The following is a 19,201-nucleotide window of genomic DNA, read 5'->3' as shown; positions in this document are numbered from 1 at the left end:
AGTTTATACAATTCTTCCTCTCCTAGAACACTGCCCTTGTAGCTGACGGCTGAATGGTAACAATTTTATCACTAATAGTATCGATTTTAGAAGTAAATTCGTTCATAAAGTCATTACTGCTGTGATGTTGGGAAATGTCAACACTTGTTGAGGCTTTATTTTTCGTTAATTTAGCCACTGTGTTGAATAAATACCTGGGGTTATGTTTGTTTTCTTCTAAAAGAGAAGAAAAGTAATCGGATCAGTTTTTAATGCTTTTCTGCAGGATAGGTTTGTTTCCCACCTAGCAATACGAAATACCTTTAGTTTTGTTTTCCTCCAGCTACGCTCCATTTTTCAGGCTGCTCTCTTTAGGGTGCGAGTATGCTCATTATACCATGGTGTCATACTGTTTTCCTTAACCTTCCTTAAGCGTAAAGGAGCAACTGTATTTAAAATGCTATAAAAGGTAGAGTCCATAGTTTTTCAATTCAAGTTTATTTGTATAGCGCTTTTTACAATACAAATCGTTGCAAATCAACTTTACAGAAAATTAGTAATAGCTTATAAGTGGCGACTGTCAGTTTGTGCACGCAGGACAGGATTTTTAGAAAAATACAAGACGTAGTCAGCCAGACGATGAACATTATTAATAATTAATTATTATTATTATATGACGCAGTCACACTTGTAGCAATATTTGTTAGTTCGGTTTGTTGATTCAAGGTTAGCATCATCTGAGGTCCTCTGAGAGGTCAGCATCATCTCTTCTCAGGTGTTCTGGATCTAGACTGGAGCTTGTGTAAATCCTAGTTAACACAGGATGTAAATCCTGTGGCAAAACATAGAAACAAATATAGACATCATTAGCATAGTTGATGATCCAACAAAGTAAAATTAATTAGTTTACCCCAAGCTAAATAATAAGAATGTGCATTGGATCAGATACAACTACACTCACAATTTAAGATACATTATTCGAATGCTTTGCGAAAGAGATGCGTTTTTAATCTAGATTTAAATAGAGAGAATGTGTCTGAACCCCGAACATTATCAGGAATGCTATTCCAGAGTTTGGGAGCCAAATGTGAAAAAGCACTACCTCCTTTAGTGGACTTTGCTATCCTAGGAACTACCAAAAGACCAGCTTTTGGTGACCTTAGGGAGCGTGATGGATTGTAACGTGGTATAAGGCTAGTTAGGTACACAGGAGCTAAACCATTTAGGGCCTTATAGGTAAGTAATGATAATTTGTAACCGAAACAGACCTCAATAGGTAGCCAGTGCAGAGACTAAAATTGGGGTAATATGATCATAATTTCTTGACATTGGTAAGGACTCTAGCTGCTGCATTTTGGACTACCTGTAGCTTGTTTATTGAAGAAGCAGGACAACCACCCAGAAGTGCATTACAATAGTCCAGTCTAGAGGTCATAAATGCATGAACTAGCTTTTATACATCAGAAACTGTTACGTAAGACAGAAACAGGATGTAAATGCAAACGCTTTTTATTAACTCAGCACAATGGTCAGAATAAAGACAATGATAGCAACACAGTAGAACAGGCGGGCGGACACAATGCAGGATGGAACTGTGACGCAGGGACCTCGGTGGACAACTGGTGAAGGTGCTCAATCTAGTGATGATCCCTTGAATGGTATTCCGGTCAGTGTAGTAAAACCTTGTGACGGTGCTCGGTGATCCAGTGCTGAGTAAGTAATTAGGGGAAGAAACGACGATGACATGGGGAATCCGATCCAACTAGACAGACACAGGAACAGATTAATGGGTGCCCAAAACACGGGTTTGATCTTTGATACATGGAAGGCGTGATGGATTCTCCTGTATGTAGGAGGAAGTTTGAGTCGGACTGCCACCAGACTAATGATCTTGGTGACAGGAAACGGGCCGATGAATTTAGGAGCAAGTTTATTAGACACGGAGCGGAGAGGAATGTTCTTGGTTGAAAGCCACACATTTTGACCAATGACGTATACGGGAGGCTTCGACCAGTGGCGATCGGACTTGGCCTTGGTGCACTTGGAGAAGAGTCTCACGGGCTCTAGTCCAAGTGTGGTGACACCTCTGGACGAAGGTGTGAGCGGAGGGGACCGCGACTTCAGATTCTGTACTAGCAAAAACCGGTGGCTGGTAACCTAAACTACATTCAAATGGAGTAAGGCCCGTTAATGACACTGGTAATGAATTGTGGGCGTACTCCGAACCAAACATCACAACGCTCTCTCCAGATCTTGGTTGGCTCTCTCCATTTGACCATTGCTTTGGGGATGAAACCCCGAAGAGAGACTGACAGTCGCCCCCAATAACTTACAAAATAATAACTTAATAATAACCCCCAATAACTTACGGTAATAAAATTTAGCGCAATGTGGGACCAGGGTCTCAAAAGGACTGGATTCGATTGGAAGTCTTTACAGTGGCACAAACAGAGCAAGCCAAAACAAAACTGCGGATGTCGCGTAACATTAATGGCCACCAGAATCGTTGTTTCACGAAAAAATTAGTGCGATTTACTCCTGGATGACTCCTTTTAGCGGTTCTAATATATTCTAGGTTCTTGTGATTGGTCCAAACGATAAAAGGTACCCCTGACCCTTCTAACCAATGATGCCATTCCTCCCGTGCTAACTTGACTGCCAACAACTCTCTGTTATCAATGTCATAGTTACGTTCGGCAGGTGACAATCGAGAAGAGAAAATCGCGTAAGGGTGCATCTTGTCGTCTGTGGAAGAACGTTTGGAAAGAACTGCTCCTACCCACACCTCTGACGCGTCGACCTCCACCACGAACTGACATGATGGATCAGAGGCAACGAGGATGGGAGCCGAAACGAAGCGGCTCTTAAGTTTTGCAAATACAGCTTCCGCCGAACGTCATTCTGGGGGAGGTCAAAGCAGTCAGAGACACGACTATAAAACAGCGATAAAATTTGGCAAATCCCAGAAACCTCTGTAGGGCCTTACGGGAATCTGAACTTGGCCAATCTATCACAGCCTTAACTTTGTCAGGATCCATACGCATTCCCTCAGACGAGACAATGTACCCTAGAAAGGGAACAGACTGTGCATGAAAAACGAATATCTCGACAAAAAGCCTATTCTCTACCAACCTCTGAAGCGCTCGCCTGACGTGCTGAACGTGTTCCTGGAGAGAAGAGGAAAAGATCAATATATCATCCAGGTAAACATAAATTGGTCAACCATATCTCTCAGCGCGTCATTGACGAGTGCCTGGAAGACCGCTGGCGAGTTGGATTGCCTGAAAGGCATAACCAAGTGTTCAAAGTGCCCCCTAGGGGTATTAAATGCGGTCTTCCATTCATCACCCTTCCTTATGCGAACCAAATGATAAGCGTTACGTAAATCCAATTTTGTGAAGATGGATGCTCCCTGTAATCGCTCGAAAGCTGAAGACATCAACGGCAAAGGATAAGTATTCTTTCCGTGATGTTGTTCAACTCCCGGTAATCAATGCATGGTTGCAGAGATCCATCCTTCTTCCCCACAAAAAAGAACCCCACCCCACTGGAGAAGAGGAAGGTCTAATGAATTTGGATGCTAGAGAATCAGAAATATATTTCTCCATAGCCTCCCTCTCTGGAACAGAAAGTGAATATAACTTGCCCTTAGGCGGAGACTCACCTGGCACTAAGTCTATGGCACAGTCGTAGGGACGATGTGGAGGAAGAGAAGCAGCACGAGACTTACTGAACACTTCTCTCAGGTCCTGGTACTCCTTGGGCACGTTAGATAAATTCACTGCCTCCTCCTGAAAAACAGACACAGGTACAGACGAACACGCAGACACAAGACATGACTCATAACACATATTACTCTACATAGAAACAGAATTGTGTCCCCAATCGACTCTGGGATTATGCTGTGTGAACCAAGGATGACCAAGTACGATGGGTGCCAGAGGTGAGTTCATGAGGAGGAATGTTATTGTCTCAGTGTGGTTGCCAGACGTGATGAGAGTGATGGGTTCAGTAGCGTATGAAAAATGTTGGGAAGCTGTTGTCCATTAAGAGCATTGACAGAAATCTTGTACGTGAGAGGGGTGATAGGAATGTGAAGACGGTAAGCCAGTTCTAAGTCCATAAAATTACCTTCTGCCCCCGAATCCAGTAAGGCCTTGGTGTCATGTGTGTTGGTTGCCCAACACACATGGTTACTGATGATGATGGTGAGGATGAGGTCTTCTCGGCGAAGATCCCACCCAATAGTAGCCTCATAGTTACTACCGGGCTTGATCTTTTAACGGGCATGAGTGGATGAAGTGGCCCGTCCTCCCGCAGTATAGGCACAGTCCTTGGGACCTCTGCCGTTCTCTCTCCTCCAGGGAAAGTCGAGCTCTACCCATCTGCATGGGCTAAGGGTCGTCAAGGGGACTGACCATATCCAGGTTCTCAGAGCGCATGGTGCCACGAAACGGATGGTCCTGTTTGAAGTGACCCATTCTGCTCAGCCGAGCATCCACTCGTAGTGCTAACTCAATCAGTCCATTGAGACTGGTAGGAAGGTCCAGCATATAAATCTCAGGACTCTGTCCCACTGTGGGAATCTGTCCCACTGCGCCTCCTCGTTCCATCGGCACTCTGTAGCCAGAGTGCGGTACTGGATCGTATATTCCGACACCGAACCTTTACCTTGGTGGAGATCGGCGAGTATTCTGGCCGCTTCCCTCCAGCCACCGCACGATCGAAAACCCTCTTCATCTCCTCGGAGAGGGTCTGGAACGAGGCGCAGCATGGGTCTTGATTCTCCCACACCGCCGTTCCCCAGAGAGCCGCCTTGTCTGATAACAGCGTCAACACAAACGCCACTTTGGACTGTTCCTAATTGAACCTCTGAGGCTGTAATGCAAAGTGCATAGAACATCGGATCAAAAATGCTCTGCAAAACTCTTGTTCACCTGCATATCCTTCTGGTGTAGGCAGTCTCGGTTCTCGCTGCGGCTCTGGTGGAGGGAGCTGAGCTGGCGGTGTGGACTGCGCAATGGAAACTCTTAGCTGTTGTATTTGAGAGATGTTCTCCTCTTGGGTGTCCATTCTTGTGAAGCTTCAAGCCGCGAACTCGTCCCACGTCGTAATGCCTGCTACATCCATAACGGGTCAGATCGTTCTGTTACGTAAGACAGAAAGAGGATGTAAATGCAAACGCTATTTATTAACTCAGCACAATGGTCAGAATAGAGACAATGATGATAGCAACACAGTAGCACAGGCGGGCGGACACAATGCAGGAAGGAACTGTGATGCAGGGACCTTGGTAGACAACTGGTGAAGGTGCTCATTCCAGTAATGATCCCTTGAATGGTATTCCGATCAGTGTAGTAAACCCCAGTGACGGTGCTCGGTGATCCAGTGCTGAGTAAGTAATCCGGGGAAGAAACGACGATGACATGTGGAATCCAATCCGACTAGACAGACACAGGAACAGGTACAGGAACACACCGGGAAGCACAATGATCTGACAACATGAGACACTGGTTACTGAACTTATCAAGGGAACAAACAATAGAATCCAGCGGGCGCTACTGATCACCGCTGATCAGTGACCACGCCCACAGACACACACAACAGCACACTAGACGAGAGAGAGAGACCGTGAATTAATGAGCCGTGACAGAAACAGATAACATGTTGTGTAGCCCGGCAATGTTTCTAAGATGGAAGAATGCAGTTTTTGTAACATGGGAATTATGATTTTCAAAAGACAAGTTGCTGTCTAATATAACACCCGGATTTTTGACTGAAGAGGAAGTAACAGTACATACGTCTAGTTGCAGATTGTAATCTACAAGATTCCGTGTAGTGTTTTTTGGTCCAATAATTAATATCTCTGTCTTATCCGAATTTAATTGGAGAAAATTATTGGTCATCCAATCTTTTACATTTTTAACACACTCTGTTAGCTTAGATAATTTAGAAGTTTCATCTGGTTTCATTGAGATATATAGCTGAGTATCATCAGCATAACATTGGAAGCTTATTCCGTATTTTCTAATAATCTTACCAAGGGGCAACATGCATATTGAAAAATAGAAGGGGACCTAGGATGGATCCTTGTGGCTGTCCATATTTTACTGGTGATAAATGAGATGACTCCCCATTTAAATAAACAAAATGGTAGCAATCGGACTGGTAGGATCTAAACCATTTTAGAGCCTGCCTTTGAATACCTGTATAGTTTTGTAATCGATCTATGAGTATGTCATGATATATTGTGTAGAACGCAGCACTAAGATCAAGTAAGACTAGAAATGAGATGCAGCCTTGATCTGACGCAGGAGGCAGGTCATTTGTAATTTTAACAAGTGCAGTTTCTGTGCTATGGTGGGGCTTGAAACCAGACTAAAATACTTCATACAGATCATTTTTGTGCAGGAAGGTGCTCAATTGAGCAGACACAACTTTTTCAAAAATTTTAGACATACAGTTGCAATCAAAATTATTCTACCCCCTTGACTTGCAAGACAATTTGCTGTGGAGGATAACATTTTATGAAATCAATTTAACAAAGGCATCAATAAAGTATTAGAGAAAGGGTGTTAATACACTTTTGAGTGATTCTGAGAATGGAACATTGATGAATCATGATAAAATTCGAATTGGCTCTAAACATTCATGTTTAAAATTATTCAACCCCCTTTGTGCAGAATCTTTTATTCTTTAAAATCTCCAATAAACGCTGTATGTAAGTGTTTAGAAGCTTCTGTCACCTCTCTACTACAGTCTCGGCCCATTCCACACCTGAAAAAGCTTTCAGATCACTGATAATCTTTGGTTTTCACATTGCCACTGCTTTCTTCAAATTCAACCAGATATTTGAAATGAGAATTAAGCCTGGAGACTGAACAGGTCACTCAAGTACATTTTATGACTGATCCCTGAACCAAGGAGTAGTTTGAATGTGTACTTTGGTATGACTGGCCTGCAGGAAAGTTTTTCCATGCCATTCTAAAAACTTCCAAGTTAGTTTTTCTCCGTTTGCGTTAAAGATTACGAGTTACTTTCTTTTTGATGAGGGCAACAGCTTCTAATGTTTTAGAGAAAGTAGTGCCCATGTTGTCAGTCATTTCATGACTGAAGGTTTGAGAGGAAATCTGCAAATTCTTTTAGGAATTCTGTATACGGCCCTGGTGGTCTATACACAGTAGCTAGAGCAAGAGATACATTAGATTTATTTTGCATGTCTGACAGTGTAATATTAAGCAAAAGTATTTCGAATGAGTTAAACCTGTATCCTGTTTTCTGGGTAACATTGAGAATATCATTATATATTGTTGCAACACCTCCTCCACGACCAGTCTGACGGGGCTCATGCTTATAACAGTAGTTTGGAGTCGACTCATTTAGACCAAAATAATCATTTGTGCTGCGAACCGTCCCGATCAGGCTCCTGAAGTCCCTCTTCAGCATCTCCGTCTGCCGCATCGTAGTGTCGTTAACCCCCGACGTGAAGGACGACTGCTCTGGGGCTCTCGTCGGCCTTCAGGATTGCGGGTATCTGTGCAGAAACATGGAGAACACGAGCACCAGGGAAACAATAATGTGCACTTTACCTTTCTGTCTAACAGAGCACATCTAGATTATGATCAGCTATCATATAATTTACAAAAACTGTTTTCGTAGAAAGGGATCTGATATTCAATAAGCCAAGCTTTATCATTTGTTTATCCGTATTGCATCTGTTTTTTGTTTCTTGAACCTCAATTAAATTGTTACTCTTAACTTGGTTTGGACTTTTTTGTATTTTCTAGTTCGGGGAACAGACATAGTCTTTATGTTGTGATATCTAGGTGAAAGATTCTCTGTGTTGAGAATTAACTGACCTCTGTGACATGAGGCAGCTCACCGACCGTGGTTTAACCAGTCTGTCTGCTTCCTGACCTGGGCCCCAGTTAGTCAAGCATAAACTCTAAGACTATTTGCCATATTTCTTGAGAGAAGAGTGGCGCCACCCCAGCAGGGATGAAGACCATCTCTTTTCAACAGGTCAGGTCTGCCCCAAAAGCTCATCCAAATGTCTATGAAACCTCTGTTATTCTGTGGGCACCCCTTAGACATCCAGCTATGCTATCTGCTATGCATCTCGTCACCACGGTAGGCAGGGATTGGACCAGAGCATATTACAGTGTCTGACACCATGCTTGCAAGTTCACACACCTCTTTAAAGTTATTTTTAGTGATCTCCGACTGGCAAAGTTGAACATCATTAGCACCGGCATGAATAATAATCTTACTGTATTTACATTTAGCACTAGCCAGCACTTTTAAATTTGCCAAGATGTCAGGCGCTCTTGGCTCCCGGTAAACATTTGACTATGGTGGCTGGTGTCTCTATATTCACGTTCCGTACAATAGAATCACCAATAACTAGAGCACTTTCATCAGGTTTCTCAGTGGGTGCATCACTGAGTGGGGAGAACCTGTTTAATGTTTTGATCGGAACAGAAGAGCGGTGTTTTGATCCACGACTACGCTGCCTCACCGTCACCCAGTTGCCCTGCTGCAGGGGCTCTGCTGGAACCGGACAATGTACAGGAATCCCTGAGCTAGACGCACCCAAAGCCATATCTAGTGCCCTAACATTCTTCCTGTCCTCAATTAAAGTTTAGATGCATGTCTCTAATTCTGAAATCTTCTCTGTCAGCGTAACTATTTCCCTGCATTTATCACATGTGAATCCCTCATCAGCGACAGAGATAGATAAACTGTACATGTAGCAAGAGGTGCAAATAATAACAATAGCTGGAGAAGCCATTACCCACCGTGCTTGATGAAATATTCTTCCCACAGTTGTTTGATAAACTTGTGAAAAACTGGAGTGAAAGAGAGGAGAGGAGAAACTTTATACAACAGAGAGTGATAGTACGATAAAGATTCTATCTTACTATCACAGGTGTCTAGGAAGAAGTGGTGAGATGAGGCAAGCAGACGGGCGTGACACAGGAACTGAGATGAGCGATCCGGAGTGGATGGGGTTAAGCTAAGCAGGGCATGGAGCATCAGACCAAATGCAACGAGTAATAAAAGCAATTTTAGGATGATTGTAATTGAAATGGCTGAAAAATCATAATGGCTTATCACTTTTGACCAACAGGTGGTGCTGTTACCAAATGAATGTGGCATGGTCAGGGTGAGGTGATAATGGCACATTCAAAGTTTGGTATCAAAATATCAAACATTTGCAGAGATACAGCCTCAGATGCAGTTTTTGCACTGTGCCTTAAATTTGTAGCAGCACTGAACAAAAATGGTTTTGCTTATCGACATGAAATAACATTTTGTCACCACAGTCAGAAAATCACCTGACTCTATTTTGGTGAAAATTGGACCAAAGGTCGAGGAGGACTTCAAAAAAGTAAGATTGAGGTAAGGAAATGTTATTGTTGTTGTTTTTCCATTTGATTATTTGTATATACGTTAACTCTTTAAGTATGATGCAGCATTTTGTTTCCATTATGATTTAAATATGCGCCTAGAGATTTGATTCTTGTTAAGTGAAAAAGGCCAAACTTTTATTTTCCATCTTATTGCTTGATTTATTCCATTAAAATATTTACAAGTGTGCAGTTTACAAATGTTCAGTTTTCTACAGTATGTATTAATGTGTCGGTCACTAAGGTGTCATTTCTGACAACTGATAGCCTCTAATCACTTAGAAATGCCATGTAAAAACCAAAATAAATACACGACTTGAAGAAATCGGTCTCATTATCTCTTACTCTTGCACTGTGTACAACAAAGAATGTATTCATACAGGGGGAAACTATTCAGATCTTTACTGTGTTCCACTAGTTTATTGTCTTTCGTGTAAATAGGAATAGGAATCTCTTTTGTTGTGGTTTTGTATGAATGTCTTAGAGTTAACTATAGTTGAACACGTTTATTAGATGTTTTACATGAATATATCCTGCAGATTGAATATGATAGTTCACTTTCAGAGGTTGGTATGGTTTTGTAGTATTGCTTTTAAATCTTCTCTGTAATTTACTTGTTTCTCTGATTCAACAAATGCTACAGAAAATCCTTCAGATTTCATCATTTATTTTTGCCAAGGATCCGCTTAAGGTATTAAATATGTGTTACACATATCCGAGTTATGTTTTGTTAGTTTGTATGATTTGTTTGTTGTGTGGTTTTTATAATTGTGTTTGGATCAATCTCTGTATACTTCAGCAGATGCTCAGACTTAATGTTTCTGTGTTTCTAGACTAAAAGTAAAAAAAAATATTAAATATAGTTAAACTGTAAAATATAGTTTGGTAAAAACAATACTAGATTAGTGAAAATTTAATGAGCATCATCAATTGTGCATGAATCACATCGCAAACAGGTATTTAAAACATTTGAGCGTTTAACTGTAAAGATCAAGCCATTCCTCCTACGTGTGAACATTAGACATACAAAGAATTACACAGTAGAGATGGAATATAACACTAATTTAAGAAAAAACTGAAAATACAGAAGTAAAGGGGGAAAATATATAGGCCAGTTGTTTAAATTAATGTACAGGTATTATTTAAAATTGTGCAGTTTAAAAAGGTAACATATTTGGATGAAAGATCAAAAAGATAAACGATGCAGATTTATATTCCCAGCCGCCTTTGCTCATATTGTGCCGATATTAGTGGAGGGCACCGTAAATAAATGGATCAATTAAATGGATATAAAAGATGAATGAAAGATTGATCCATTTATTTACAGTGCCCTCCACTAATATCGGCACAATATGAGCAAAGGCGGCTGGGAATATAAATCTGCAATAATGTTAAAATAAGTACGGGAAATAATACATAAAGGAAAGAAGTAATAAAAAATTAATTCAGGATTAAATGTTATAACTGTTGTATCCAGAAGATCCAGTAAATGAGGTGCACTCTCCTAATCAATCTCCTAATCAACGGAAAAAGAAGGGAAAACACAGAAGAAAGAAGAACGGGACCGAAACTATGAAGAGATCGTCTCCCAATCAAAAGATCAGATTAATTATATAAAGAAGAGATTAATGAGATGATTGTATTTAGTGATTATTGTTTGTGTATCAGAATCTGTCGAGGTCTTAAACCCAGAAAGTCCTCAGCTCCGTCAGTGAGTGAGAATGGTGTTTCTACATCCTGTGAGCCAGAAAGGAAACCGATGTTTCTCTGTGATAAGATGAACGTTAGAGAATTAGAGAAGCTGCTTGTATATTTTGTGTCGCAATGCAGGCTGTTAAAAGTGACATCTCTCATTTGAAGAGATGTACAACTTTTTCAACGCTTGACATAACTTATATTGATAAATAAGTAGCCTATTTTAGTGTGATTGACAGTTCTTTATTTTTATTTTCTATTTTTCATATTGTGTTTTCTGTATTTTCCATGTGTTGTTGGCCTTCAGGTCTATATGACTCAATCTTCTGTCAGCATTCCTCTAACAGAGGAAGACTATGAGCAGTTAGAGCGAGTCTTTCCTACTACTTTGAGGTTTCCTTTCCTCCGTTTTTCCCCCTTGTTCTCCTGTCCTGCACCTTCATAGTGTTTTGTGCTTGTGAAACCTCAGGCGTGGGAGCGAGAACCCTCAGGGATCTTTTCAAGAGAACCTCTATTACTCGTTACAGTCAGTTCATTTCTCTTTGAGTAAAGGTTTAATTTAATTCGTAACAGACAGCTTTGATCTTTTAATGCAATTAGTGAAACTGTCAAATGGTCCGTTAAGCATGATGTTGCTGTTATGTGCTACCAGGTCTCATGGCACTTTTAGTGAAACATGAAATGTGTAGCAATAAGTACATATCATTTGTTTCAAGAACAAATGAACACTAGAGGCAGTAAAACGCTGACACCTTTTATTCCTTTTCACACAATTTTATTACATCCTTTACATCTATTAGGGGTGGGAACCTTCAGGCACTTTATATTCCGATCCAATTCCGATTCTGGGAGTCACAATCCATTTCCAAAACGATTCTTGATCTACATTTTTTTCCCCAATTAATTTGTCTGCTGTGCTAATAAATCTTTACAACTTTACATAAACAAAATTGCAGTTATATGCTTTTTTATAGTTGGAATCTCTTTGTCAGTATTGCCATCTTAGAAGTGGGAAGTCGTGGCCTAATGGTTAGAGAGTTTGACTCCTAACCGTAGGGTTGTGGGTTTGAGTCTTGTGCTGGCAATACCACGACTGAGGTGCCCTTGAGCAAGGCATTGAACCCCCCGCAGCATAAATGATGCCTACTGCTCCAGGTGTGTGTGTGTGTGTGTGTGTGTGTGTGTGTGTGTGTGTGTGTGTGTGTGTGCGCGCACTTTGAAAGGGTTAAATGCAGAGCATGAATTCTGAGTATGGGTCACCATACTTGGCTGTATTTCACTTTCACTTTAAAATATAGGGTCTGAATCATTAGTGGTTTCACAATTAAAATCAATTACGATTATCATTATCAAAACAATATCACTTTTCTTCACATTCTCAGTTTTCAATATTACTGCACATGGCTAAATTTTTTACATATTTTGTGCAATATTTACTGTATATATTTTTTTTTTATATATATATATACAAGCACAGCAGGCTATTATTTCAAAAACAGTTACTTATTTTTAAATAAGCGTTCTTTAAGTGTCTGAAAGTTTACAGCCAATAGTTGAGGATTTAATTTTTTTTCCTCTGCATTATTAATGATAAGATCATAGAAAGTGGCCACCTTAACAGGCTGCATTTACACTTACGCAAAGATCTATTTCAGTATCAGATGTTCTTTCCTGCTCTGAAAACATAACTGACTGTGTGTACATCAATTTCGTATATTTTATTCTTACTGTGGTTAGACTCTGTGAGAGTGTTGTTTGTATTGTTTATGGACTGTTTTTAGTATGATGGTTGCATCACATAGTGTCACGGTTCATAGATCTGTGTGTTCATTCTGCATGTCTGTTTTCTCGTTATCTGTCTGATTGCTCATTCAGCATTGGTCCGGCAATCATTGGGCTGATGAGCTAATCAACATGGCTGCACCTGATGCTGGTTCTGTCCTGTCTTTATCTGTCTTGTGGTTGTACTGCATGTTGTCAGATCGTTGTTCGTAGTTGTCGATGCTGGTCTTGCTCTCAGTCCTCAGATATCTCTTGCGCTCTGTCAAGGAGATCACCCAGTGTGCTTCCACCCCTGCTCTTAGGAGAATTCTCTGGGTTGGTTCCAGTCAGTGCCTCATAGCCTCCGTGTTACAGAGACAGCTCACCAGCTCACCTGCTCTAATTTCTTGTTCCCTGCTGTTTTGCATTGTGGCAAATAAACTGTTTTACTTGCAATTGGATTTTGTGTTCCTTTACCTGACACATAGATACAGAGGATTTACATAAAAAGAGTAATTTCATGATCATTTTATTTAATGCTTGTGCATGACAGTATACTAATAAAAATGATGTGCCCCCACTCTCTATTATTTACTTCTGATTGGCTACAGATGTGTTTTGGGCCTCGGTCCGACACTAGTCAAAAGCATTTTTTCAAAAATTTCTTCATGCACCTTTAAGTCAAATGTAATATAGGCAAGGCAAGTTTATTTATATAGCACATTTCATACACAATGGTAATTCAAAGTGCTTTACATCAAAGAAAGTAAAATAATCATGAAAAATAAGAGAAAAATAAGAAAAATAAAACAAGCAATTTTAAAACTTTTAAAATTATTAAAACATTTACTTAAAATCAATTTAAAAACAGTTAGAAATTGATTTTATATAAAATAAAACCGTGAAGATATAGTGCAATCAGTTCGGACATAGCACAGTGCTCATTCAATAAATGCACAACTAAACAGATGGGTTTTAAGTCTAGATTTAAATGTGACTAGTGTTTTAGCACATCTGATCTCTTCTGGAAGCTGATTCCAACTGCAGGCAGCATAGTAACTAAAGGAGAACTCCCCTTGTTTTGTGTGAACCTTTGGTATTTCTAACTGACTCGGTCCTAGTGATCTGAGTGCTCTGTTAGGTTTATATTCAGTGAGCATATCTGAAATATATTTCAGTCCTAGGTCATGCAGTGACTTATATACGAGTAAAAGTATTTTAAAATCAATCCTAAATGTAACTGGAAGCCAGTGTAAGGACCTGAGGACTGGTGTGACATGCTCAGATTTTCTGGTTCTAGTCAGAATCCTGGCAGCAGCGTTCTGGATGAGCTGCAGCTGTCTAATGGTCTTTTTGGGAAGGCCAGTGAGGAGCCCATTACAATAGTCCACCCTGCTGGTGATAAAGGCATGAACAAGTTTCTCCAAGTCTTGACTGGAAACAAAACATCTAATTCTTGCAATGTTTTTTAAATGATAGTATGCTGATTTAGTTACTGCTTTGACATGACTACTGAAACTAAGGTCTGTGTCCAGAATCACACCAAGATTCCTGACTTTTTTTTTAGTTGTATGAACCCTAGAGTCAAGGTATGCATTCACCTTGAGAACTTCATCTTTGTTTCCAAATGCAATGACTTTAGTTTTTTCCTTGTTTAACTGAAGAAAGTTCTGGCACATCCAACTATTAATTTCATCAATGCATTTGCAGAGGGAGTCAATGGGGCTGTAGTCATTTGGATATAAGGCTAGGTAAATCTGGGTATCATCAGCATAGCTGTGATAGGCAATTTGGTTATTTCTCATTATTTGACTCAGTGGAAGCATATACAGGCTAAACAAGAGCGGTGCAAGAATTGAGCCTTGTGGGACTCCGCATGTCATGGACGTCCACTTAGACTTATGCTCTCCTAGACTCACATAATAGCCTCTCCCTTCTAAGTATGACCTGAACCATTTGAGTACCATCCCAGAAAGCCCGACCCAGTTTTCCAGTCTCTCTATAGTAGTATGTTATGATCGACAGTGTCAAACGCAGCACTGAGATCTAGCAATACCAGCACCAATATTTTGCCAGAGTCACAATTTAAGCGAATATCATTTATTATCTTAATGAGTGCTGTCTCTGTGCTGTGATGCGGGCGAAAACCAGATTGAAAATTGTCCAGGTATCCATTTGAGTTTAGGTATTTGTTCATCTGATTAAAAACTACCTTTTCTATAATTTTGCCTATAAAAGGAAGATTAGATATTGGTCTGAAATTGCTCAAAATTGTGTTATCAAGATTGCTCTTTTTCAGGAGGGGCTTAACAACTGCAGTTTTTAGGGAGTTTGGAAATGTCCCAGAAAGAAGTGAGGCATTCACCACTTCTAAAAGATCTGCTTCTAAGCAGTTAAGCACACTTTTGAAAAAAGATGTGGGAAGTGTGTCAAGACAGCAGGTTGATAATTTTAGGTGCTGCACTATGTCTTCCAGAATTTTGCTATCAATTGTTTCAAAAATAGACATAGTATCTTTTTGATATTGTGGCCGAATCTGTCTGACCTCTGCATTACTTGAGGATGTGCTAATCGCCTTCCTGATATTGATGATCTTCTCAGAAAAGAAAGAAGCAAACTCATTACATTTGCTGTCTGAGAGCATTTCACTGGGAATCTGACTTGGGGGATTTGTCAGCCTCTCAACAGTAGCAAAAAGAGTACGAGTGTTATTTAAGTTACTGTTTATAAGGTTTGAGAAGAAGTTCTGTCTAGCTGTGGCTAGTTTAACATTAAAAGCATGAAGGCTGTCTTTATAGATGCTATAGTGAATTTCAAGTTTTGTCTTCCTCCACATCCTCTCTGCTTTTCTGCATTGTCTTTTCATAGTTTGAACTGCTGTTGATCTTCTCCAAACTGATTTCTGTCTGTTTGTTTTCTTACTGACTATTATTGGAGCAATATCATCAATAACATTCTTAACTTTTGAGTTGAAGGAATCAAGGAGAATATCAACAGAGTCTGCAGAAATGCTTGGTGTTAAAGATATAGCCTCCATAAATAGTACACGTGTGTTCTCGTATATGCATCTCCTTCTGACAGAGACAGATCTAGATTCAGTGGTAGCAGAGATCAATATATCAAAGAAAATACAGAAGTCATCAGATCCTTAATAACAATGGATGAAATGTTTAGACCCCTACTGATGATTAGATCCAGAGTGTGTCCACCTTTGTGTGTGGGTCCATGCACATGCTCAATCAGGTCAAAAGTGTTTAAAACCGTTATCATTTCTTTTGTAGTTTTGTTTTCTGCATTATCTATGTGAATATTAAAATCCCCTGCTATTGCAAAACAGTCAAACTCTGAGGAAATCATTGATAACATTTCTGTGATCTCTTCAACAAAGGCTGGAGAGTATTTTGGAGGCCTGTAAATAATAATAAACAGAATGTGTGGAGCACCTTTCAGCACAATCCCTAGATATTCAAAAGACAAGTACTGACCAAATGACACTTGCTTGCATTGATAGACATCTTTAAATAGAGCAGCTACACCTTCACCTCTCCTAACAGTCCTGCAAACAATCATGTAAGTGAAGTTAGGAGGGGCTGCTTCATTGAGGACTGTTGCACTGCAGCTGTCTTCTAGCCATGTTTCATTTAGAAATATAAAATCCAAATTGTTTGTGGTTATAAAGTCATTGATTAGAAATGATTTATTTTTTAGTGAGCGAATGTTTAAAAGTGCTAACTTGATGGCAGTGCTTTGTGTCTTTATATCAATCTTAGTTTGATGCATAATATGCCGCAGATTAGATGAGTTTGCCCTTTGGCTTGAGAAGGCCTTAGATTTTCTATCACGTGATAAAACTGAAATAGAGAAAGCTACAGGCACACTGGGTTCCCACTTGTTCAGTAGGCATTTGTCAATGTTGCTGCTATTATAGCGGGGACCTGACACATATCACTGAGAGCTGCTATCAGTTGTTTTTGGTTCACCTTCAGCAGATAGAGGGTTTGGGCCCTGGCGTTGTGGCAGCGGTCGGAGAGCTCTCACAGGAACAGGGCCCACAGTCTTTGGTTGTTGGGGGGCCCGCCATTTTTTTGTTGATATCTGGGGGCTAGCAGCAAATGAGTGAGAGAGTTTAGTCCCAGCATACACCAATTCCTCCATTTTCTGTGAGAAGCACAGAAGTGGAGATGCTGGAGAGAGGGATAATGTGTCTGGTGAGATGGGCTGTGTCTCTGGTGTTTCCTGTGGCTGTGATGTGTTGTCCTGGCTTCCCTGGCTGTTTTCCAGAAAGTCATCCCTGGGTGCTGAATCTTGTAGCGGTTTTGATACATCACAGTCAGTCTGTGAGGAGCTCTGTGGGCAGGGCTCAGCAGGGATAGTGTCCATCAGCAGTGATTGTTTTGGCTGCGTGGTGTTATCAGTGTCCCTGTGGGATATGTCAACCACATGATGACTCGGACCCGGTGTGTGTGTGCTGAATGGATTGACACACTCTGCTGAAGGATGATGAAGGGAGAAGAAGATATTGTCCTTAAGCACTCTGGCACCAAGTTTGTTTGGGTAGAGGCCATCCGATGAAATTTACTCCTTTTATATTACAAGATCTTTGTAGCCATGTGTTCAGCCCAAGCAACCGTGAAAACATATTTGTTCCCCTTGCTGGGAGTGGTCCACTGATGAACGACTGAACTTTGAGTCTTCTAAGTGTTTCAAAGAGTTAAATGAAGTCCTTCTTAAGGAGTTCTGACTGCTCTTTCCGAATATCATTCTTTCCCACAAGGATGATGATTTGATTTGCAGTCTTGTGCTTCATCAGAATGTTCTGAAGTTCCTTGTTCACATCAGAGACTGTTGCTTGAGGAAGTCAGCATGTTGTTGTAGTCCTGCTACGGATGTTTCTGATAACAGAGTCACCCACTATCAGAGTCCTTGGCTCGGCTGCGCTCTGAGCTGAAAGCCGCTGTCCGCTCGTCCTTGAGCGCCTGTTAGTAGCGGTGTTAGCTGCTGGCTGATCAGATCCATGTTTAAATACCTTTGGGGATTCCTCACCCGCATTCATAAATGCTTGAAATCTGTTCTCAAGATGTATAGGGGGTGGTAGAATACCAGTATTTACAAGCCTTGTCATAGTCGAATCTGGCGTAGAGGAAGCTATGGCAGCAATACAAGAAACTCGTGACAATCTGATGTCTCGTGTTCCTTTGGGTCTAGCTCCCTGTTTGTGCCATCGATTAGTGTGATGATCAGTTTCGGCTTGTTCCTCTACACTTGGTATAAACTGTTGAGATTCAGAAGATTCATGGGACTCACCGGCTTTATGCTGAGGGGGTCCATGACGACGGTCTGCTGAGTGTTCCGTCTGTTTTGGAAGTCCAGAAAGTAACTTTGTTTCAAGTATCACAATCCTTTGTAGAAGTTTGCAGCAGTTCATGCAACAAGTAGATCCAACAGGAGGCATTTTCTCTTTCTTCTGTTTGAATGTAGGCAGTTGTTATCCCGTCACAGGAATGTAAGCTGTTAGCAGTGGGAGACAAAGTCTTCTTTTTGTAGTATTATTCCAGTCCCAATGTTTTTAGTTTTAGCGTTTGTGCCAAAAATCTGTTGTTTGAGCACTGTGCTGATCTCTTGAAGTAAAAATCTTAGAAAAATTATAAAAAAGTACAGAAATAAGAAGCAAAGCGCAGAGCAGTAAGCTAGAACGTCCGAACGGTAGCAAAGCCGGAAGCAGTAAGCAGTATAATGTAATATAATATAGTATAATGTAATATAATATAGTAATGTATTGATTTACAAAGAGAAAATACTTAATGCATCTTTGATTTATTGTTTATTTTGGCAATTCTGCTTCTTCCACACAGAAACTGATGTTCAGTGAAACTCCTCCCACAAAAATCACACATTCAGCAGTTCAGCAATAAATGCTGGCATATTCTCATCAGTTCACAGGACAAAACTAGCATCAAATCATCAGGAAGAGATTAAATATGTAAAGACTGAGTTAAAGATGACAGAGAGAAGATGAGAGATCCAGAGCCCTGCAGAATCAAACACACTGAAGATACGCAAGAACAAACAGGTTGGTGTTTATACTTCATTCTTCACTAATAATGCTGAAGGTTATAAAGCTTCAGGCAGTTTAATATTGTGTTTTTTTGTGACAGGATTTTTTTTTAGAGCTGTTGAATAATTATGCTAAAGCATCAGATAATAAGGGACATGCCTATGAGTTTGTCTGACCAGGACAAATCCAACAAGTAGTGTTTTATCAAACTGATTCACAGCAACATCCTGGATTTTTAAAATAGTAATTTAAAGATCAATGTACCCCATTCATGAACATGTTCAGGGACATTTCATTTATA

The 19,201-nt window shown here is 40.4% G+C and overlaps 1 protein-coding gene across 1 annotated transcript in view; it reads left to right on the top strand.

Moving 5' to 3' along the window:
• LOC113046763 (gastrula zinc finger protein XlCGF57.1-like) overlaps positions 1-18,856 on the top strand; it is a 52,534-nt gene extending 33,678 nt beyond the window's left edge. The window contains exon 4 of the transcript XR_003276152.1: positions 18,698-18,856. The gene's annotated coding sequence lies outside the window, so the exon portion shown is untranslated. The remainder of the gene's footprint in view (positions 1-18,697) is intronic.
• The last annotated feature ends 345 nt before the right edge of the window (positions 18,857-19,201 follow it).

Source organism: Carassius auratus, chromosome 28 (genome assembly GCF_003368295.1).
Source record: "Carassius auratus strain Wakin chromosome 28, ASM336829v1, whole genome shotgun sequence".
Lineage (NCBI taxonomy): Eukaryota > Metazoa > Chordata > Actinopteri > Cypriniformes > Cyprinidae > Carassius > Carassius auratus.
Note: the sequence above shows the minus strand (reverse complement) of the source record. Positions and strands in the feature narration are given on the sequence as shown.